This window comes from Piliocolobus tephrosceles, chromosome 18, assembly GCF_002776525.5.
Source record: "Piliocolobus tephrosceles isolate RC106 chromosome 18, ASM277652v3, whole genome shotgun sequence".
Taxonomy (NCBI): domain Eukaryota; kingdom Metazoa; phylum Chordata; class Mammalia; order Primates; family Cercopithecidae; genus Piliocolobus; species Piliocolobus tephrosceles.
The window spans coordinates 53,984,974-54,008,687 of record NC_045451.1 but is presented as its reverse complement, the minus strand read 5'-3'; the positions used below and the strand labels follow the sequence as shown (position 1 = coordinate 54,008,687).

Genomic DNA, 23,714 nt, shown 5'->3' with positions numbered 1-23,714 from the left:
CATATTACAGACTTTAAATTTTACAAACATAAAAACATATATAACTTGGAATGATTCCTGAAAGAATGGAATGACCTTTACTGTGGCAAAGAAAAGGCTTTACCAGGCAAGTATTTGGGCAAAAATTATGAACAATGTTATACAAGTCAAAATTCCAATAGTAAATAATATTAGAAAAAGATTGGTCCATGCTAGTAATCAGTGATGTATAAATTAAAGCAATCTTGAAATGCCATTTCATGGCTGCCAAGGAAGCAAGTTTTTCTTTTTTCTTTTTTTTTTTTTTTACATAAAACACAATGATGAGGTAACTATGGTAGCGAATACTATTAATTAGTAACACATTTCTGGAACGCAATATGAAAATACACAACAACAAAAAAGTAGTTTCATGTAATTCCACTCTTAAGAACACATTCTCCAAAAATACACCACAAGAAATAAAAAAGAAATAAGCATTAAGTTGTTTATTTGGCATTATCTGTAAAAATCAAAAAGTGAAGCAAAATCCAAATTCATCAAATCAGAGAAGAATGTTAACAAACTAAAGTGTATTGACACAATCTAATATCATGTACTCAATAGTTTATGATCACAAAGGCACTGCAGAAACAAAACAAAAATTTGTTATGAGGATATGTAAAAAATGTGAAATGCCACGTGCACTTTGTAAATAAGACTTAAACAGCATTAATCAACATTTGCTCTTCTGTAGCAGCAATGCTTAAAATAACGACAAGCTAAGCACGCTCCCTACTTGCGAAAGATCAAAATTAAAGATCTGCCAATGTAGTGAAAGTATGAAAATTTTTAGCAGTAATTTCTCCCACGATAATTTTAAGCCATCTTTCAATATCTACACATGCCACCTCATTCAGCCATCCAATTCTCACAGCCGCAAGTAATACTTTCTCCTACCTCTGTACTTCCAGTACACTCTGCTTAAAGTCCCCCTGAGGCATTAGTCAGGGTCTCCCTTGTAGCTGAGGGTGTATCTGCTCTGATGTGCAGGATGAAAGGAAGTAGCATCCTTTCTTCACTTCTGCATCTGTGTCTACAAGGAATATGTATTTGTGTTTCTTAAATTTAGATACCTGTGTTTCAAAGCTAGAAAAAAGAGACCAAAAAGGGATTGAAAATGGAGATGGACAGTCTAAGTCCTCCTACACACCTATGGTCACAGTATTCCAAAGGAAACAGCTATGGAGTTTGTTCTTTAAAAAAACAAAAAAATGGAACTCACAGCCGGGCACGGTAGCTAATGCTTATAATCCCAGCATTTTGTTCTTGCAAGTGCATTCATATCTAATCTGTAATTCTGTCCATGTCTAAAGTACAGGTGACCCACAGTATCCATGGATTCTGCATCCACAGATTCAACCAACTGCTAATAAAAAATACTGAAAAAAATGAAAACAACAATACTGCAAAAAGTACAGTATTTACACAGTATTATGTATTATAAGTAATTCAGAGATAATTTAAAGTATACAGGAGGATGCACATAGCTTATATGCAAATACTATGCCATTTTATATCAGAGATTGAGCATCTGCAGATTTTGGTATCCAAAGGGGTTCCTGGAACCAATCCTCTGAGAATACCGAGGGACATCTGTACTCTGCACTGCTATTTAAATGCATTATTTAAAAATGTACTATAAATGGCCACTGAAATAAGAGCTAAAAATAATTTTTATAATTTTTTCATGTTCCTAAAAAGATTTTCAAATTTTGATAAAATGGAGTATTTTGTTAATTTCTTTTGTTCAGAAAAAGAAACAGCATATTTGAAAGACTATAGAGGACTCTTGCAAATAGCAAAAGTTTCAATTTGTATATCCTGTGTCCCAAAATTTCATTGCAGAAAATTTATCCTAAGGAAATAATCATAGTTCTGATAAAGATTAACTGCCAAGGATGTTTATTCCAGAATTTTATATAATAGCAAAATGTTGGGGAACAGGAAGTTGTAAATGCTCTATAAAAGAACTTTTAATAAATATACTAATAGCACATCTGTATGCTGTATTGCTACACAGATATGACAATCACACTGAAGAGGATCTAGTGATACAGGAAAAATAACTTAAAATACACCATTTAGGGAAAACACATTAAAGAGGAAACTCAATTTTTGAAAAATAAAATAATTGGAGTTATTATTATTTGCAGTAGTTATGATTTGTAAAGTTGCCAAAAACACTGAATTCGTAAACACTGAACCACTGCTCTTAGAAGAAATGCAAAGTTAGGTTCCTACGAGCCTCTGGTCACAAGGTTTTCATCAGCTGATCAATATCTTGTTTTATGTGCATTTCTATTTAAAGACACCTTATTTAATATATGCTGCTGATTCATTAATATTGACCACATGGCCGATAGCACTATAACTCATGCCTGAACAAAACTTATTGACTGCACATATTTTCTCGGTAAGGCACATCCAGCCTTCCTGTGCTTAGGAACACTAGACAGCACTTCAGTCCTACACATGGGGACCATTTTAAACAGTGAAATCACCAACAAAAAGCACACAAATGAGGAAATATAATATTAAGTAGGCTGCAAAAAGGACATTTGTTTAGAGTCTGAGGACTGAAATAGTAAGGCAGAGAATCTACTTGTTCATTCTCAGGTGGGAAAGTCTGCGCTGGCTGACTCAAATTTTTTGCTACTCTTCATGTGTCTGCCAATGACCAAGACAGTGCTATCTGTATTAACTGGGGGTTACAAATAAGTCTAAGGGAATAGGTGAATTTTCAGATATGGACCTCACAAATAAGGAAGAGTGACTGTATATATGCATAGGGGAAAACCCGGACGGATTTAAGTAATCTAGAAACAGGAATCTCTCCATGGAGTAACTAAGTAAGTGCGTTACACGTAATACTTATTTCTTTTTGCTCATCTGCTGCTTCAAGGTAAATTTATCATGCTGCTTCAATTACTTATGACATATCTGATTACCTATTCCAATTAGCTACTGCAAACATCTACTAACTTTTGAATTATAGGAAGAAAACTAACACTAACAAAATCCTTTACAATTTTGGTGTTTATATTTTAAGAACTAGCTTACACAGTTAAATAGTTTGTGATAGTGAGAGTTATTTGCTTTAACACTCCCCTTAACCATTGGCAGTATCTAATTTTAAGGAGTTAAAAAGAATGCAGGTCAAGAGGACTTTAACTTTCTGTGGTGATAATACTACATGAAGAGAAAATGGACTCAAGTTATTTATAGCTTATATAATTCATTTCCAAAACAATGATATCATATTTCACATTTCATGTTTGTAGTCACACTAATATGACTGCTAACCAGTTGCAAGACCTCACCAAACACTTTCACATCAATTAAAATATAAAACGTTGTTATAACTACACAGTAAAAATAATGACAATTGGCAAGAAACCACTAGAAAGAAGTTTAGTAAGGGCAAAACCAACCAAATCCAAAAGGAGTTAGGGAGAAGAGCAGATAACCACTACCTATAAAGAAAAGAAATTAAATATAAATATAAATATTAAATACACCTTGATAAGAAAACAAGGCCATGGAAGTATAAGAAAAATTGAGAGACAGTGTGATATTAGAGAAAGCAAATAGCAAGTTAAAGCATGTGCAATTTCAGATAGAAAAATATTTGATCTCTTGAATATCTTACTTTCAAAGGTAGGTATCACCTTTAGAGTGGCCTAAATATTAAATACAATGATCAAATATTACCATATTTCAGACAAACATCTGTGAAGTTATAAATTTTTAACCAGCAAAAACATAAGTATTTTTTGAACTACAATATGAAAACTTAAGCTTGTTTAATTTCTATGACGAACATTCATCCATCCATCTACTCATCCACCCAATATTTACTGAGAACTGATGTTTATAAAGTACTGTTTGGGGCACTGGATAAATACCACATGTGACGGTTAATTTTATGTGTCAATGTGGCTGGGCCACAGGGTGCCTGGGTATTTGGCCAAACTTTATTCTGGGTGTTTCTGTAAGGGTGTTTTGGGATGAAATTAACATTTAAATCAGTAGACTGAATAAAACAGATTGCTCTCTTTAATGTGGGTGAGCTTCATCCAATCAGCTGAAGACCAGTTGAACCAATCAGTTGAACAAAAGCAAAAGGCCGGCCGGGCGCGGTGGCTCAAGCCTGTAATCCCAGCACTTTGGGAGGCCAAGACGGGTGGATCACGAGGTCAGGAGATCAAGATCATCCTGGCTAACACGGTGAAACCCCGTCTCTACTAAAAAATACAAAAAGAAAAACTAGCCGGGCGAGGTGGCAGCGCCTGTAGTCCCAGCTACTCGGGAGGCTGAGGCAGGAGAATGGCGGGAACTCGGGAGGCAGAGCTTGCAGTGAGCCGAGATCAGGCCACCACACTCCAGCCTGGACGACACAGCAAGACTCCGTCTCAAAAAAAAAAAAAAAAAGCAAAAGGCTGATCACTTGAACAAAAGCATACCTTACTCTGAGTTAAGAGAGAACTCCTCCTGCCTGACTGCCTTTGAACTGGGACATCAGTTTTTTCCTGCTATCAGACGCAAACTGAAACAATGGCTCTTCTCAAGTGTCAAGCCAGCCACTCTTCACATTGGACTACACCATCAGCTCTCTTGGGTCTCCGGCTTGCTGACTCAACCTGCAGTTCTTGGATCTTGTCAGATTCCATAATCCCATGAGCCAATTCCTTAGAAAAAAATCTCCTATGACTCAGTTTCTCTGGAGAACCGTGGCTAGTAACCATGCTGGGCTACCAGGATACATAAGCGTGTCAGAGGAGTCCTGAGTTTCTCCAAACCTGGTTTATGGCCCAACTTACCTGTGGTCTTCAGTCTAGCTTGGCAGATCTTTCAACCATGAAAATCCAATGTTATTCACATACACATTGCATTCCCAAAGTTGTAAGAAATTTATAATGAAACTTAAAAACTTTCTGTTGGAACTTAAAGAGAATTAATAGAATCTTCACAGTTATTAGTGTAATTATAAAAAACCAACTCACTACGGGTCACATCAATGCAATGTATACATTGCCCAACTCACTAACTGAAACATTATACTTTTCTATCCCAATGAACAAGGTCTGGATGTAGGTGAGTGAGACTAATACCATAAAAAAGAGTGAGCTAGAATTCACTCAGACATATACTATTAAAATATGAAGTTCTGCAAAACTTTTAAACAATTATCAGTATTACATAACTTGTGACCCTTCATATTTGTTCTCAACACACACTTTCTAGAACAGCACAGTGGAGAACTGACCATCCAGTATACATGACGATTTAAACACACAAAACATAAAATTTTATCTTTAATACAGATACTGCTAATGACTAGAATGTTAATGGCTTAAACTTTCTAGTTGCATTGGCTCTAGAACACCTTAGCAGCTTGCTTTGCACTTAGTATTTTATGTATCCTAACTTTTGTTCAAGAGTTATTTCAGACCTTCCTACAACCTCAAATTTTAAAGTATACACAAAAACTCTATCTCCCTAGCAGTATGTCATATGACCCCTGTAGCTATTTATATGACTCTCCTGACTAAACACAACTTGATTTTCATCTGCCATAATGAAGTTAGTGGTGAATTCTCCTGCCTTTCAAAGTCATCTGCACCTGTATTCATTTCTTTAACAGCACCTTATTAACTTATATTGCTCCAAGAGCCACCTGGGGAATTGACTGTAACTACACCTGTGATCTATAAACAAATACACCATAACACATTTGAGAATTTAATCTCACCAAGCGTATTTAATACCTATGCGCAATTTAATTTGAGCAAAATGCTATGTTTGCCGAAATAGCTGTTCTTGTGGATCAGAGTTTTAAAAAAGAGAAAGGATTGATTGAAGTACAAGCATAAACTTTTCTGCAATCTAGGAAACTAAGTTGCATAGTTTGAGGCACACAATAGATTAGAAAGAATCTACCCTAAGCATGAAAGGGTTTCTAATTTCCTTGATTGCTTAAGAATTCCAAATATAAGAAAAAAACCACTTTACCCTACAAACACACCCCACTTTTGTCACAGTGAATATCCTACCAAAGGCAAAATTAGCCACTTGTGCACCTGACTTAGTTTTTCTCTGCCCTCTCCATTTCTACCTACATCTCTTCCTATTTCTCAAATTGCTCAAGAGAAAAAAATGATGGATGTGCTGGTTGAGAAGTTAAAGCATGTTCCTGTTTCCCACAGTCATCCATAAAGAAATGCCCAAGTTGTATTTACTCTCCTTAATCATGGAGTAGAAACCTTGTCTCCTATGAAATCTGCCTGTGTCCTACTTTTCCATTGAGAAGACAGAGCAAAAATAACTGGTTCCTCCCTCTCTTTGGGAGAAAGTATTATGTTCTCCATAAACCCAAAAATCATCAGTTAATTTTAGTAGAAAAAATATCTTATTTTTTATCATTAAATGGAGAAATGAAATCCCAAGTGTTTGGAACTGATTCACTACAAACTGCCTAAAGAATTATTAATAAGAAATGAAAATTTCAAGCACAGTCAGGGTATTCTGATCCATCTCCATAGAATCATTTCTTGAAATGTTTTGGTGTTTTTTAACTGGAAACACAGAAGGCAATCCTTATCCATATCCTTGCTTTCTGGTTCTAAATATCCAGCCCTGTGAGCAAAGCTGTGGACCATGTGCAAGAAAAGAGGCCTATTTTCACACTGACTATCCAATAGTGAGTGACAGTAGTTGGTGCCTTGGGAAAGAGCAATTGCAGAGCAGATTATTCATTTTATAATGAATATGCAAATTATTCCCTTGCCTTTTTAAGCCAAGAGTTTAGGCACTTAATGTAAATTAAATATAGAAAATCCTGAAACTTATTTTGTGGCTTGGAGCAAATTATTGCTATTGAGAGGCCTTATTTACTTGACTTATTTGCGGGAGGAGAGGTGGCAAGGGGTGGGCAGTAGTGGTTCAAAGTACTTATCTGAGAAACTGATATGGAAATTGGAAGAAAATATAAAGAATAAAAATAGGCTACAGTTTATGGTGAGCAATGCTAAATATCTAGGAATCCCTAACACTGAAATTAAAACTGGTTTTCAGATTAAGAAAAAAAAATTAGGGGGTAAATTTGAAGTCAGGTGAAGTACTTCTTACATACATCCGTGCTGATTTAAATAATCAAAACCTATTATTTACCTATAAAAAAACACTCTGTTATCACTAGTTACCTAACACTAGGTACTCATAGTAGGCAGATACTCAGTAAACTGTCAGAGAAGAAACAAATGAAGTAATGTAAATAAAACACTTAAGCCCAACTAATAAACTCCTTTTATATATAAACTCCTTTATATATATTTATATATTAATATATATTTATATATTAATACATATATTTATATTTATAAAATATTTATATATGTATATTTATATAAATATTTATATAATATATAAATATATATAAATATAGGCTACAGTTTCTACCTACATTATTTAATACCTATGTGCAATTTATTGCACATATATATATAATATTTATACTTTAAGTTCTGTGATACATGTGCAGAACATCCAGGTTTGCTACATAGGTATACATGTGTCATGGCGGTTTGCTGCACTCATCAACCTGTCATCTACATTAGGTACTTCTCCTAATACTATCCCTTCCCCTAGCACTCATCCTCTGAGGGGCCTCAGGGTGTGATGTTCCCCTCCCTGTGTCCATGTGTTCTCATTGTTCAATTCCCACTTATGAGTGAGAACATGCGGTAGCTGGTTTTCTGTTCTTGTGTTAGTTTGCTGAGAATGATGGTTTCCAGCTTTATCATGTTCCTGCAAAGGACATTAACTCATAGTTTTATACAGCTGCATAGTATTCCGTGGTGTATTATATATTTATATACACATACAAAAAAAAACTCACTAGAAATTTTAAATGCTGTTAATTTTTTTTGGTTCTATAATAGAAAAATGAGTGACAGAGTATGAATACCACTGGCCCAGGAGAAGTTGGGGCGTCACTTTTTCTGGCAAAGTGTACCAGCTGTGGCCAGTAGCATTGAGCTCCTGCGGTAATTCCTGATGCCAGCTGGCTATGACTTTTTCCTGTCTGCCTATCCAAGAAAACAATCAGTGTTAATTCCAGCTGGTTGTATTATTGATTGTTGTTACTAAAACAGACTTATGATTAAGAACTACTATAAACAATCTTATCCAAAATGTCTTTAGGTTCTCTACCATATATTATGACCATAAAAATATTTACCATATATATTCATTAAAAGAACCATAAAGTCTTTTCTTCTGAAGAAACTGACTAAAGCAAAATGATTTTATTTGTTCTTTATCATAAAATTTGATAACAGGAAAATGGAGATTATAACTGTTGATATCTTGAAATCAAGGACAACAAACAGATAATATTTAATTTTTCTCTTTTCAAATATTTTTTAAAAACCATGAAGCAATCCAAGAATTCAAACTAAAGGTTTTACATAGAATTCTTATGCCTTTCTATTATCTTATGGAGGTATTGTTATTAAGGAGTAATAGTCCTAAAAATGGGTGAGAAGTGTAAGTAAAATTATCTTTATCCAAGATAATCATCTTCATTCTTATAATTAATTCACAAACAGAATTAAATGTAATTCAATAAGCAAAAAGCATTTGATTACCTAAACACTCATACAGATGCAAATACATATCTATCTATCTATCTATCTATCTATCTATCTATCTATCTATCTATCTATCTGTAATACACATCTATCTTCTATCTAGATAGATATATGTTGCATCCATATGTATATTTAGGTAATCAAATGCTTTTTTGCCTATTGAGTGATGTTTACTTCTGTTTGTGAATTAATTATGTGAATGAAGATGGTTATCTTAGATGATAATATCACTCATAGACACATAGATATTCACCATAATGAAATACATGTAAACCGTATGTTATAGTTCACTCCTGTCTAGCTTTGTACCATGATTTTTTTTAGAAATGTTATATTATGTTTATTGAAGAAAATTTTCAATGGTAAAATACTTGATCTGGAGCCAGATTTCTTGGGTCACAACCTTTCTTATACTATTCTAGCTGTGTGTCCTTGGGCAAATCATTTAATCTTTCTGGAACTCATTTCCTTCAACTGTAAATTGAGAAGGTTGTGGTTGAAAAGCTCTAAAGTTCCATCCTGTTCTAAAAATCTATAAATCTGTGAGAGAGAATGTTCATAAATATTCCATAATCCTCCTTTTACCAAAATGTTACTTCCAAATATAGATAACCTTCCATGACACAAAGCAAATGTTGTGACAAGGTACCTTTCAATTAATGCAAATTTTAAAGTTACTATTTAAAACAATCCAAAAATAGAGCAAACTCTATCAAGATGTTGTGATTTCAGATAATTCAGAACACAACATAGGGATCACATGCCAATCAAAATAAATCTGAATGAAGCAAATTATTAACTGTGAATTTTACAGAGTTCTGGAATACTTCCAAATTCCTGCTATCATTTTCAAAATAAGCTTTTCATGAGAAAAAAAATACAGTCTCAATTAAACAGAACATATCAATTATACATAAATTTTAAAATTATTATTATTTTTTTCTCTAAACCTAGAAGGAAAGTTCAAACTGACAACAAATTTATATCAGTCATTCAGTAAACCTTTTTCACACATCTTTAACTTCTGAGTCATGGACCTTAAACTCAAAAATAAAAACTCAAATTCAGAAAACTATGCACCCAGATCAATGTACAGAAAATTTTAAATATGATTACATTCAGCAATAGAATCTTAATAACCAAAGTATCCTAATATGTCTTACAAAGATGTTTGAAATTAAAGCTTCACATTAAAAATGGGTTTCTGGTAAACTCCTACATGACTTAATTTACCAGACAAAAACCTCTTTTTTATGCATATTAGTTAATTGAGGATTTATTGTAAAAGCAGTAACCAGAAGTTGTAATAGATGCGAGGTGAGTAGAATTCATTCTCTTTAATATCCTCAAGATGTTACTTAACTCACAGTGCTTATTCACAAGTTCTCTGCTCCGGCAGTTAGTGTGAGATTCTTGAAAATTTGAATATCCTGCCAGCAGTCAGTCACCATTAGCAAATGTGGAATAAGAAAGTGTTATATCAGCTGGGCGCGGTGGCTCACACCTATAATCCCAGCACTTTGGGAGGCCAAGGCTGGTGGATTATCTGAGGTCAGGAGTTCGAGACAAGCCTGGCCAACATGGCAAAAACCCATCTCTATTAAAAATACAAAAATTAGCTGGGCATGGTGGTGTGCACCTGTAGTCCCAGCTACTCAGGAGGCTGAGGAATGAGAATCGCTTGAACCTGGGAGGCAGTGGGTACAGTGAGCCAAGGTGGTGCCACTGCACTCCAGCCTGGGTGACAGAGTAAGATTCTATCTCAAGAAAGAAAAAAAAAAAGTCTTATATCTATGTTATGGACATCAACTTACCAGAGTTTTTTGTTTGTTTGTTTCTTCCCAGATGGATGGTTTGTCTTTATCGTCAAAGACAACAAAAATTATCCACTACAGTTAAAACTTTATAGGTATGATTTAAAAATATGATGTCACATATAACTACTGAACAGTGAGGAAGACCACAAGATGAGCTACTTTTCTGTTTGTGAGTTTCAGCACGTCTGTCCCATTTAATAAGACTTTGTTTCTGTCTTAACTATTCTTTAAAACCTTTTTACTATACGACGGTAAATACATATGAGCATTTAAAAGAAATCAAATTCAAGTCTTTAAAATAATGTATAACTTATAATTTCAGTTCAGCATCTCTAATTGTATTATTTATATCACAGATATCATGAGATAATTATTTTACAGTTTACCTAGTTACACAAATGTTTAATGAAAATTATTATGGATATAAGCAAGAAAAGTCAAAATCACATACAAAGGGGCAACCTAATCTGGCACTGATTAAATACATACTCACACACAACTGGGCATTCATTACCAATTCCGTGAATATTTTGTGAGACGATGAAAAACTTGAAAACAGTAAAGCTGAAAAACTCCACAAGTTTGACAAAATCAGACAAAACTAAAATATACTACTATAGTCCATTTACTGCAGTAATATTTCAGAAAATTCTTGCACCATTTCAGACTACAAAATCAAAGTTAATCATTTCAAAGATCTAATAAATATTTTCCTTACAAAACCATATACGTATAATATAAATAATATAATATTATTATGTAAAGAAGATACCTGCAAGCTTTAAAGTGAAGTCTGTAATATTGTAGTGAAACTAAAATACTCCAAACTCAAAACCTACCAATACTGTGTTTAAAATGTTGAAAAAACTTAGTTGGTGTGACCACAGAATATGGAGTGTTTGATGGTATGCATATTAAAATGGAAACTGTTGAATCTGTGATATATTGTAATATGGAAGGCTGTATACCTAAGGACACTTAAAATGATGCAAAACTAAATAATAAAAAGTCCAATGTAGAAAATATGAGAACCAAATAAATGACTTAATAGGAGTATAATATGTATGCCATAACCCTGATAAATACTGGTGCACAGCTTACATTGACAAGTAGGACTTATTCTCCTAATATTTAAAAGTTACAAATAAGCATATTAGAGCTCTTCTCAACTGTATAAAGAAGCAGTCAATAAAACACAGAGCAAAGCGGGGAAGAGTGCAGCAGGGCAAAAAAAGGCAGATGTCAAAAAAAAGTATGTTTTCCTTTGGGGACAAAAACGTGAAAGGTTTTTATGCATTTTAATTAGCCATCTTGCAAAAAAAAAAAAAAAGGAATCAGGTGAAGACTACTAATTATCACCTTCTAGCCCCACTAACACTTTGTAGTCTAGCGGAAAAGAAAAGAAAAAAAAAAAGAAAGAAGAAAAACACCCTCCCATTCTAGGCCATTAAAAAACATTCACAGTTTCCTCCAGTATCCTTCCAACAGCTACTGACAAGATTTATCTTCAAAGAACTTTCTTGTTTACAATACAAATCTTCCCCTCTGTAACAAATTAAACCCAATTATCTGGCGAACAGTTTCCATAATAAAACCTGGTAGACAGAGGAAACAGTAACCTTCCCATTTTTTTTCCTCTCTATTTGATACCCTTTAGGATTCAAGAAGTGAAAACTATTCTTACTTATCCCATTAACAGATAGGTATTGAGAGGGCATGGAAACTCCCGTCCCCCCCCCCCCCCCCCCCCCCCCCGAAAGATAAATGGCCTCATTTTCTTTGGATCAGACTTTGGAGACAACCTCCAATGATTTGAAAAAGTACGGAAAACTCTCAGTTGCTTATTGGATCTATAAATGTTTAGACTACTATGAGAAACATTCTACAGAAGAGCATTATTAACTCTTTCTGGTCATTGGAATCTATAGTCATTAGTATATCTAGTCATTGCTGAAGGACAAACTACAAATACTCAAGGAAATAGATCCATTCGTTGAGATAACAAACAGACGAAATGCAATCACATACACTTGAGTCCTGGCCAAGTCCAACTCACCCTGACAGACCGGGGCTCAGCTTTTAATCAAGTAGCTGCTCAAAGACACATTTGTGTCTCTGTAACAGAACCCATCCAACGAGGAATTTCATAAAATCAAGTTTATTCTAAGTCTCCAAAATGCATTTGCGCATGCTAAATACAATATATGTAAATTTCAATTACAAAATTACAAATTCAAGTTTATTCTGTGATACTATTTTGCATTAAGCAGAGCTTTATCAGGTGTTACTAGCCATTTCCTAAAGATGTAATCTCTGCTTTGCAAAAAACATTAGATGTACTTTAAAAATAAAAAAAAAAAGGCAGAAACAGCTTTCCCCAAATTTTCTTAACCTTACATAGAAGTAAGGGTGTCTAAATAAATAAAAAATGTCCCCTCTCTTCCCCACTACTCGGCAGAATTCCATTTACCTGGCGAATCATGAAAGGCAGAATCATAAAACTCAAGTTTAGTCAGACCTCAACAGGCTGTGTTCCTGTTGAACATCAAATACTCTGACAACACAACAGCGCCTTCTCCAGTGCTAAAAGCAGCATGATTAATCTTATTAAACCAGCATCTGAACCACGGCCACCATGCCATTGGAGAATAATTAGGCTGCTAATGACCTAAACACTGTATCTACAAATTCCTATTACTGGAGCTAATAAGAAATAAGAGAGAATATTCATGCTTAAAATGGCCAATCAAATTAAGAATATTTTCCATAGAAACAAGATATCTATGCTGCAAACTAAATATATTTTGGTAGACTGGCCTGTGACCACAAGTAACCTTTTTTCTGTTTAAAACAAATGTTTAACATAGTTATGTCAGAAAATGTTTTACTAATTTGCAAAGAAGTGGCAAAACATGAAATGCCCTCCAATTTTAAGTTGATGAATTCCTATATCTCTACACTTTTGGAAGTAAACAGTAAAGTTTTTCTCCTCCTTACACAGTTCATGCGGTATTTAAAAAGGAAGATTCACTGAACATAATGAAAACTTACAGCTGAATTCTTTGGCCACATCTCTGTTAGTTATAGTAATACAAAGAAACAAGACAATAGGAGGAGCTGGATAGAGAATAACCATACAAATAAGAAATTTTGCACTGTTAATCTCAAAACCTGGAGAATTATTTATTATTGCAAATTTCAATATCATTCAAGACAAAACCAAGTCTTAGCTTCCAGGTAAATTCACAAATAACTGGTGTCAAGACAAAACTAAGTCTTAGCTTCCAGGTGAATTCACAAATAACTGGTGTCAAAAATCTCTTGACACTTTTCTCTAATACTTAAGTATATGAAACTCTTTTTTAAAAATTCCATGTCCAGGTAATCTGAAGATCATAAGAAAGCTTTTCTTACTGTTTATGAAATTATGGATTCTTATTATAACAAAAAGCACATAGTGTCAGCATTTATAAAGTGTTATTAATTCCTCTTTCATATGCCAAAATAGTACTTTCAAAAATGCTGGCTAACAAAGGCTATTCCCTTTCTTTTTTGAATGACTGCCCAAGAATGTACATTCCATACTTTTGGAGAAAATCACTTTTGACAGAAGGAATTGTCATGGCAAAAGCATACAACTACAAGGCCATATGGTGTCCTTTCCTGAGATAAGAGGCAATAACCCGACACACTTAGGAGTTTATTCCCTTTCTGAATTAAGAACTTGGTGTTGCCCATGTAAACACATGAAATGAGAACACACACATGCTGTACTAATTACACACAGGGACCTCTGCTGTCATCTCCGCTGTTTAGCATTATCCCGTGGTTAATTCTGCTTTGCTTTAGCTGCAGCCAAAGACTAACATAACAAAACAGTGTTTCCCTACATGGGACCCTCTGTCAGCCACATGCTTTCACTGAATAAATTATTTCTTGAGAATAAACCTGGGCCCTTTGTGAGATCCTAAGTTAAGGCCAGGAGTAAGGGATTGCTGCAGCCATTTCAGCCAGGAAGTCAGTCAGAATCAAACTTAGGAAAAAGGGAATAATGAAGACAGAACCAAGAAAAGAAGTCAGTTGACTGCAGCCAAATGCGCACAGCAACGGTCAATTCTCATTGCAAAAGCCTTTGCTTTTGTCCCTCATGCCTGAAATAATGAATCTGTTCTGCAAGCCACTGGGCCAATCCACCTAAGCAATAGTAGGAGTCAAGAGAGGTTGGATCATGAATATACATGCTCTTGGGAAACTAAAAGTAGACTGAGGATTTCTTTTTGACACTAAAAGAAAGAAATTAATGATCGTGAAATCAATGCATACTGTAATTGCTAAAGTGAATACGTTATTTACTGCAACAAGAATTCAAATGAAAAAGACGCCTATATCTATATAGGCTGCAGTGGAGGCCAAAGAGAGGTAGTAAGATGTGGCTAAAGGTATCCAGCTGCACAGGACAAAGATGGCTGTAGAACTCAAACCACTATTCTCTAAATTGTGGGTTCTCTTTGCCAAGCCACACTCTCTCCGGGGTCCACTTCTAGATCAAGCAGCACTTGGAGTGCGCATCAAGCTAAATGAGGTTAGCATGAGAAAGGAAAGAGGCTTAAAAAGAAAGAAAATGCCCATCCAGCCACCGGTCTGTGCAGAGTCGTGGAAGGTGGGCCTTCTTGCTTAGTGTTGCAAAAAGAGAGTTCTTACCAGCTCTCCTATTAACTCCCAAGCCCAATCTTCAGTGGCACCCTGGCCTACTTACAGGTATTGGAAAGAGGCAAATCAAATACTGCCAGGGAAGAAAACAACAGAGAAGGACTTCTATTATCAAACTTCAAAGCCTCCGCAGCTTAGCCTCAGCCTCCTCCTCCATCCTGGAGCCCACTTGCTGACCTAGACAGAGATATCTTGGGGCATGGGTGTAGCACATGCATACATGACCCCCAACCCTAAATACCCAAGCAATGAAACTTCATCGGGATTTTCAATGTTAGCTAGCATAACTTCAGAATAGAAGTCGCTTTTTAAAAGACTGAAAAAGTGTATTCGAGGTAAGAATGTTGCCGGGCGCGGTGGCTCAAGCCTGTAATCCCAGCACTTTGGGAGGCCGAGACAGGCGGATCACGAGGTCAGGAGATCGAGACCATCCTGATTAACCCGGTGAAACCCTGTCTCTACTAAAAAAAATACAAAAACACTAGCCGGGTGAGGTGGCGGCGCCTGTAGTCCCAGCTACTCCGGAGGCTGAGGCAGGAGAATGACGGGAGCCCGGGAGGCAGAGCTTGCAGTGAGCCGAGATCCGGACACTGCACTTCAGCCTGGGCAACAGAGTGAGACTCCGTCTCAAAAAAAAAAAAAAAAAAAAAAAAAAAAAAAGAATGTTGTCCACATCACAGAAAAAAAATGGAAAGAACTCTGTGCTATAATTTCTGGGAGCAAAAAGATAATCTTAGAAATTATCTATCCAAGACCTAGCATTTTATAAATAAATTGAGCATCAGAGAGGCAGGTGTTGGCTCTCTGAAATTAAAAACACTGAGTTCCCAGATGTCTTGATCAACCTGAAACTTTTTGAGTGAAGCCAAACCTCGGCAAAAAGAACACCAAACCTAAATGTCAGAGTCCCAAATTTTGGGTTAACCCATGCTGTCAATTAGCATAAAGACTGAAAATATCATTCACCTGTTTAAACCCAGTATACTAATATGCAACAGGGAAAGATTAAGAGCTTGAAACACATGATCTTTCAAGTTTTTTTTTCCCCCAAATATAAAGTGCTATGATTCTGTTCTGAACTGAATAACAAGAAAAAAAATGTAAACAGTTTAAACTGCTGTTAAAATAATTACTTTCAAAATTTTAAACTAACAAACTTTTACAAGTATACCCTCATTTTTTATAGATTTTCTTCGCTGGCCTCTGCCACACATATTCTTCTATCTACAAAACTAGAAGGACAGTCTGACCTTAGCATTTAAGGGTAACAGACAATGAGCCCGACAGACAATTAGCTGTTAACAGTTAGATATATTTAGCATTTAAGAAATGTACTATCAGTACACTGAAAGTATTTGGAAAGTTTAGTCATCAGTAGATAGAGCATGAATCACGTCCATGTCACCAGCAGACCACTTATCTAATCACCCCCAATATAAATGCAAGACTGTGTGTCTCCAGAGCTGGTTTGTTTCATATTTTAGCTCCAGGGTCACAGGCAAATTCACTGAACCAAAATAAAACCTTCTGACTTTTTGTTTTCACTGTCCTAAAATGGGTTAGTGATGTCTTGCCCACAGAATTCCACACTATGGGCTGAATGAGCGGAAAAAGATTCTGTCTGGCTCACAGCAGAGATGACACCAAATGGCCAGTAAAGAGGCTGACTCAAATTCCTTTGAAGGAGGCACTGAGGTGATGGATTCAGCAAAAGGCTGTGAAGTTTATGTAAAATTTCACTTATAACTTCAAAAACGCTTAAAGGACGTTAACAGGCAGATTTTCCAAAAGAACATTTCTTAAAACTACATTATAGTGCTCATGATCTTTTCAATAAGCCAATAACCTTTTACTACCATGAAGTATGTAGGCTCTTATAAATATCTTCTAATTAGTCATTCAAACCTTATTTTACAAGAAAAGAAAGAAACAACAACAACAACTTCCCGAGGATCCTTGCCCACATTCAGAGAAGCAGATTTACCTACTTCAAAGTGGAGATCAAAGCCACACACACTCTAAGGCCCCTTATTTCCACAGGCTGGCAAGCAAACAAGGCATACAGGCTTTCCAAGAGTGTATCCTAATTCTCCTACTGAAGAAAAGTCAACAGCACAGACAACACAGAAAAAGGAATCAAAGAGGCCAAATCTGTGGACTGAAAACAATAAGAAAAAATAAATCAACTTTGCTAAAATTTAAGAATGCCAGGGAGGTAGGTAAATGTACTGGGAAGTATGTGTGGACTATGATGACAGTAAATCTCCTTTCAATACAACTGATATTTATCAGATCTTGAATAAAACACTGAACCTGGGTGCTACAGTGCAAAGCAACTATATGGGAACTAGGGCAGTGGAAGTATGAGGCGAGCTGCACGTGTAATTTGAAAATTTCCAGTAGCCAGATTTAAAAGGTAAAAAGAAACAGGTGAATGGATTTTAATATCATATTTTATTTAACTCAGTGTATCCAAAATATTATCATTTCAATATATAATCAATATTTTTAAAGGAGACATTTTATATTCTATTTGGGTACATGGTCTTCAAAATCCAGAGCAATTGCATTAAAAATGATCAATAGTTACACATGGCTACTGGTCTGGAATGCAGAAGTGTCAATATACTGAAGTAAGCCAGGAAAAGGTTAAAAAAAAAAGATGATTAAAAAAAGAAATATGTTTACCAAAGATGTGGCATAAATATTCCCCACTGCCTAAGAAGGGAAGGCAAGGTAGATTTAGCATAACTGAAATAAGAATTATTTGAATTTAGATGGCTTCATAGCTGATGGGATGGGACCAAAACATTTCTACTACTGTGGACATTTTTATGGAATCCTCTTCCTTGGAATACTGTATAAAATACACATAGCTTTAAAAAAAATGACAGAATTAGCTCTGAAAACAAGACAGCGAATATTCAATACTGCTATAAATTCCTTCAAGCTTTTAAAGATGACTCTTAATGTATATAAAGTTACACTCCATAAAAGGCTGAGTAATTTATAAAAGACTGAGTAATTTATACAAACTCCCAAGAGGCATAATGAAAATATGCATTTTCCTTTTAAAAATCGCGAAGGAAAAATGACAGTATCTGGAGAAAGAAAAAGGAAAAAGACTATCTAAAACAAGAGCAGTCATTTGGAATGAAATCAGATTTCATAGGATTTAGTAGTGGCATCCTCCAACAAGTAAGATGTTAGGTGGGAGAGGATACTATAGGCTGGGGAGGGAGGGATAGAGAGAGATTTGTTAAAGGATGCAAAATTACCACTAGATAGGAGGAATAAATTCTAGTGTTCTATAGCACTGTAGGATGACACTAACAATATTCCATAGTTTCAAATAGCTAGAAGGAAGATACTGAACATTCCCAACAAAATAAATGAAAAATGTTTGTGATAATGAATATGCTAATTTCTTTGATCTGATCAATATACATTATATGTATAGAAATATCACCATGCAGCCCATGAATATGTACAATCATTACTGGTCAAAGAAAAAATAAAATTAAAAGAAAAGATGTTAGATGGGGCCAGAGAACTGGATCTTAGAGTACTTCCAATTGATTCCAAGCCTCTATGCCCACACTACACTGTAGTTTTTTCTATTGGTCCTCATATAAACAGTACAGAAACATATGTCCAATCGGAAAAAAAGTGATTGAATATTTTATATCTGGATTAAACTTGTATTTGAATTTTTCCTAAATTGGCCTGACAAGTGGTGAGCAACAAAATGGGCTTTAGTTTCATTTAAATTATGTTCTTCTCCTTTAAATTCCTTTGCCATGGAGCTGTCAAAGGTGGTTTTTAATAATGACTCACGTATCAAGCTGTAGTTCAAAGCTGACATTGTCTGGACCTGGTGTCAGTAAAATACTTAAGTTACTAAGTCATGAGAGATTTTAGTTATAGGGCTTCTAAATTTTCACACCCAGAATCTGTTATTAATATGCCATGACCTTAGGCACACTGCAACCTTAGACTCAACCTGTCCATCTTCTTAAAAAAAATGAATCTATTCTTCTCCATCTAAATTGTAGGCTGCCTACAGAATGGAAAAAAAAAAAAAAAAATTGAAAAAAAGTCTTACGATGAATAGCTTTAAGGTTTAAATTCTGTTTGTCAAAAATGGTTAGGCTCCTTGTTGTTCTCAACCGTTTTCTTGCCCAGTCCAGCTAAGTGTAACAAGCAGTTCCTAAGTCACGTTCCAGTGATCTCCAAGGGGGAGAAGAACGTTTCTTGCCTACAGAAATTCACTGCGCTGAGAACCTTGGAGTGCCAGGAGTCTTCAACCTATCCTTAAAGCCTGGGAAACAAACTGATATCCTGGAAAGACCTGGGATTACTCAGAGCGCTAGCTCCTGGGGTAGGTACTGAGGCTGAAGCTTTTTATGAAAGAGATTCCTGACAAAGATGCCTCTGCTCACAGGTGATTGCCCATAGCAATTACTTCCACAAAAAATGCCGTATGGGAAGGGGGGCATGAGTCATACTGTTTTAGTTACTCCCCTGTTCTCCAGACCCTCCAAACAGGAAGATGCAGGAATATCCCCAGTGTGAATCACTGTGCTGTCCTGGTGCTGACCACTGCAAATCCACCAGTGACTTGGCAGAAGTGAAACCAGTCAACCCCAAGGATTCTCAAACATGGGCCAGGGCAGCGGTCTCCTATTGGCTGGTGACAAAGCTTCCACTAGTTCCTGGTATCTTGCTCAGAGAAATTCCTGACACCAGGGCCCCCCAGCTACACAATCCTGAGGATAGACAGGAAGATGGCTGCGGCCCTCATCCAGAACCACACAGGAACCATCACAACCAATTTACTGTGGTCCAGCTTTCCAATTTTCCAAGATTATTCCAAAGTCAGGGAACTAAATTAAAATGACGACTTCCATTTATATAAACATGTCTATGAGAATTTTACAACCACTTTTTTTTAAGTGACAACAAGTGGGATATCTGCACTCTACTTCATCTCGTACTATCTGTTCTGAATTTTTCAAACATGTATCAAGAAAACAAGGAAAATTCAGTAAATTTCATGAAGTTTTTATATTGCATTTTTATTAGGTCGCCCGAAGTTTGCCACATTATTCTTCCTCGGAAAAGCATTCATTCAAACATTTTTTATGTTAAATAGTGACAATAATCGTTTGTTTATTTAATGAAGTGGTTCTCAACCCGGGGTGATTTTGGCTCCTGAAAATCTGGCAATCTTTGGAGATACTGTGGTTGTCACAACTGTGGATTCTAATGGGTAGAGGTCAGGAATGCTGCTAAACAACCTATAATTCACGGAACAGCCCTATACATCAAAGAACTATCTGGTTCAAAATGCCAATAGTGCCGATGTTGAAAAACCCTGGCTTCATGTCTTCGGTAGGTGTATTTTTTTTTTTTTTTTTTAAGTTTTACTTTTTAATCCATATGGCCTGGCATATAAAAAAGACAACTTGTTAGGGAGAGACCACTAGGTAAGATAGTTTAATAATCAAACAATTTCTGGGCTTTAAAATCCAAGTATCTATAACAATCAAAATAATAATGTGATATTTTTGAATCGTGTTTTAAATTTTACTGTTTTATAGCACATTTTCTCATCAGACTTATGTATTATTTTGAATGTCCTTTTATAAACTATGTCGAGTCAAGCCACATGAATTTTAGCTTAGAACAAAGCAAAGTTTCTTGAGGAAATCACTATTTCAATAGGAAGTCAGTTATCACTGTAAGATTTTCAGTGGAGAGTGAATGTCCATGGATGTGCCTATTTTAGAAACAACTCCCAAAAGGGCAGACTCAGCCACATGATATCAAAGGTCACTGACATTCAAGATTTTTATATAAAACCAGTTAATGATTGTCATTTCCCTGTGTGTCTTTGATCTGGAGCACAGAATCAGTGTAACACAATGAATGCTCAAGGTGTGGGTGCCTCCAAGTATGAACTCCTGACTCAGAAAACTGAACCAGGCTTACTAAAGATACCTGCGCTACCTGAAAGAATTAACACCGGCATACTCTAAGGGAATAGCTGCTTGTTTTATGTAGTAAGCACCTGTCTCAGAAATAAAGGGAGAAGAATCAGTATTTCATCTTTTAAAAAACTAGATTACTCAAATTTGTAGGCGGGGTAGGCTTCATTAAGCAGCCTCATCTCCTACAAACGTGCCTGCAATCTGATTTTTGCACTCTTCCTCCCTCACAAATTACAATGTATTTGAGATAAATCTTCTAATTTTCGAAGTTTGAGAAGTGGCTTGCTTACCTTACTCATTTTTACGCTGCTATTTAATATTATCTTCAAATTAAAATTGCTGCCACAAAAAGGGGATGCAATGACACACAAAAAGGAATCCACTCACATACTTGTAAAAAAACAAATGGTTCTAAATAAGATTAACTGAGACTGGACATACCAATCTCAAATTAAATAAACTAAATCCATATGGCCAGACATGTGATTGCAGGGGAATATGGCTACAGGAAAAATATATGACTTGGACAAATGTTCACAACCAGCAGGACACAGGTATCCCTTCCAGGCTGGCCACCTGGCCCACACCGTGGCAAGTACACTAGGGCTAGGGCTGCTTACACCAAGTGCACACCAACAGCTTCACTTGTGAGCTGGTTCAGAGATTTTAAGTGCTCCTACAATAGAGTAGAAAGAGGCTCCATGCTATAACACAGGGACAAGAGCCTAACATCACTGGATCACAAAATAGATTCATGAAGAGTTTAAGCTATCAAAAAATGTTCATAGCCTCAAAGGAAGATGAATTACACAGATGTGTGCACAAATCCCGCTTGCAGAAGGCAGCTTTTAAAAACTGCTCATTTTTTGTTTTATTTTCTATTGGTTTTAAGACAAAAGTGGACAGTAAAATGATAATCACAGATCTAAGAGAAATTTCAGTAACCACGTAGTGCAAAGCCTGCATTTTACAGATGAGAAAACGGCACCCAGAGGTCCTACAACCAGGTAAGTTTATAATAAAGTTAGTAGCTGAGCCAAACCCCAATCTCAAGTTGCCTGACTCCTAGACTATTACTCCTTCTAGTATGTTAGGCCACCTGTCATCTAAATGACATGCACCAACCTGGGAAAAATATTAAGAGTTTTCATAAATCAGAACTTAAGGGCTTCATCTGACTTAATTTATTAAAAATAAAAGCAAAGAATAGTGATGTTCTATCTGCATCCTTATTTAAATATTATCTAACCTCCCATCAAGTTTAGGGCAACACATACAATTTCCTTTTCCTTTTTTTTCTACTGAGTTTTTTTTTTTTTTTTAATATATCCCCAATGATGTTCTATACATACAATAAAACTGAATCCTTCAAAAGTTGTCTCTATGATAATTAATATTCACATACAACTATGTTAAAGAACAGAGCAGTTTGAGATGGAAAGAAGAGTAAGAAGTGAAGGGATAGAAATGCAATAGGAAAAAAGAAATTAGGAACAAATGCTGATTTTGCCACAAATGCACTGCTACACATTTATAGCCAAAGTGCTCCATCTTCTATTACACGTGGCTTTTAGTGACATCAATATTGATCCTCACTATTTTAATGTAATTAGATAATCAAAGAAAATAATCAACCTATTTTCAAAGAATCCTGTTAAAAAGAACAAATTCCACAGTTCTCATTAAAAAGAATGACACAAAGCAAAAAAGAATGACACAAAGCAAGATAAAACTGGGTGAGCCAAGTGTTCTTTGTTGTTGCTGTTTTATAATGCATTTACAGTTTAATTAGTAGTCTGCTTTTAAATTTAGTTCAGTGTGTGTGTGTGCGCGTGTGTGTGTGTGTGTGTGTGTGTCTGTGACTTTAGGTTACGAGCAGAAGGGGAATGATAACAAAATTCACTGTTTTGAATTTTAAGAATAAAATCCAAACAGTGTACCTAAGGAATATTTAGGCCGTATACTTTAGTAGTTATTGATATATTCCACTAACTTTGTTTCAAAACCAGCCTTTTATCAAGATTGCTCATTCTAAAAAGTCCCAAAATTACAATCTAATTAAATGGAAAAGTATGAACTCTGAATTGCTTATGAAAGGAAACAATGTATATAATTACTAGCTAAAAATATACTTTGTTATGTTAAAAAATAACTTTCCAGATCCTGAAAAATCTCTAATTAAACAGACATAAATAAAGTTATTTTCCTTGCTCTCTGACATGTCCTATATACCACAGAAAAGGTTACTATATAATCCACTGGAAAGTTCAAAACCAAAAAATCCAGGGAACATAAAGAACTCGAAGCTTCAAAAAATACTCCCCACAGCAGCAACCAAGTCCAAAGTGGGTTATGTTCAGGGAATGTTGTGCAAAGCAGACTCCTGAACAAAGAGAAAGAATCCTTTGGGAAACTTTTCCTGTGATTTGGAACAGGTACAGCCACTACTGTCAGGACTGCTTTTCATAGGCCTGTACACATAACTGTAAATGCCTTAATGCTAGGCCTGTGTCCCATTCAGG

The 23,714-nt window shown here is 35.5% G+C and overlaps 1 protein-coding gene across 1 annotated transcript in view; it reads right to left on the bottom strand.

Annotated features, from left to right (window-relative positions):
• The window catches only part of CDH2 (cadherin 2), a 226,781-nt gene that overhangs the window by 144,880 nt on the left and 58,187 nt on the right, over positions 1–23,714 (bottom strand). The window lies entirely within an intron of this gene.